The following is a 1889-nucleotide window of genomic DNA, read 5'->3' on the forward strand; positions in this document are numbered from 1 at the left end:
AGTATTATATTGGCTAACCACGGATACGCTTATAAAGACCTTTGGGTCAGTATCCTACTAACTACCAATTAACCTATCAAGTAACAAGGGTATTCTTTCTGTCAGTCACCTACATTTTTACAGATCTTAATCTTACTTGAGTGTTGGCACACTCACTGAATAAAACTTTCCTGTGCATGTCAAGCAATACACGACATGGTCAGTATTCAGTATTCTGAATGAATAGCCTGGAAATCATAAATCCTCTTTGCGCTATGCAGCATGATCCTTCTGGTCCATGGAGCTTACCTGACTATGCAGTGCGAAGTCTTAGCTGGCTAAGCTTATTATCAAGTCATTTTAACTGCTTGCCTACTATATAATGATGAAATTATCAAACAAATATATAATTACAAGGCATTTTACAAATGTACATGCTGCATATTGAATATATATCCAGACATATCGAATAGATATCCAGACAATAACATCAGTTGATCGATGTATGTATTTCTATAAGCCATAACTTTTTACTGTCAATTCGAAGGTCATTAATATACATTACTGATGATGCATTTTTTCATGACTGTGCTACAGATATCTCTGAATTGCAGACCCCCTTCACATCAACAATGAATGCTTACTTCTGCTTTTCACAGTGTGCAGTTTACCCTTTTTCAATACCCCCGACTGTGATTTACGTACTGTAAGACTAACCACTATATACACGCATAACATGGTACATGTCAAGCAACATTTGTTTATTTCAGTATGTGATGAAACAAGAAATAAATGTGCACTGCACTCTACAAGGTAACATTAATTAAACTTAAATGTTTGAAATCATTTACATTTTTTTGCCCTTATTTCTTTATTCACCTTTTTATTTGTTGTTGTTCTTATTAATTTTAGACTGATAACCATGTAAGTGGGAGGCTGAGAGACCCTTTTGAGTCACAGCATCAGCTCTATAGTGCAAGACAAAAACACAAAAATATAAATAGAATAAAGAATTATACCACTTTCCAAAGGAATGTCAAACAGTTGGTCTACATGCAGAAGAAGAATTCAAGCAAGATCATATTTGAACGAATGTAAGAACTGTAAATAAGGTCAAATTCTAACTATATCTTTACATGCAATAATGGCATTATTGCTCAAGAGCGATATATTTCTATGTATGTACATATGTGAAATGTATAAATATAAATAAGATGTTTAATTGAGTGGCTATATCCAGTATACAAGCCTCTCTTTATTTTAGTCATTTTTTTATTTTTATGTGCAATGCTGTTCCTATATTTTGACAGTGTGTATTACAGCTGTCCTTCATTGTCATAATTAATCAGCAAATTGTCATTTTTCGTCCATCTAAACCTAGACATGATAGTTATGAAGTTGTGAAATAAATAAAACTATGACTTCACATGGTACCTGTCTGTCTGCTTACTTAATTTATTGTGTAAATTTAAATGAAAATAACATTTCACATGGATTGTGTGTATCTGTTGATTTGTATATGCATAAGGTTTTACTGACTACTTCTAATTAGACACAAAAAGTCTGTCTAGCATACAGGGATATACATGCAATAAAAGCCATTAATTTCTTGTGACTTCATCACATTTCAGTTATAACTGAAGGCATACTGCTCACCCTTATAGTGCAGAGACAAAAGCCTTGACAAGATAAGAGTAGACGACACTAACTTTACTCAAGTGTTACATGACAGCAATAAGGTACAAGTAAAAGACAGAGTACATATCATTTGAGCATGACTGCTCTGTATGCTAAAGATGCTCTCTATGATATTGATGTTGTGTTCTATGTCCGCTCATGAATGACAGTGGAGTTTTGCGTTGCCGAGGTCACAGCACGGCGCCCAACCTTAACACAAAAGGCATACACAT

This window comes from Protopterus annectens, chromosome 10.part0 (assembly GCF_019279795.1).
Source record: "Protopterus annectens isolate FY-2018-M chromosome 10.part0, PAN1.0, whole genome shotgun sequence".
NCBI classification, from domain to species: Eukaryota; Metazoa; Chordata; order Ceratodontiformes; family Protopteridae; genus Protopterus; species Protopterus annectens.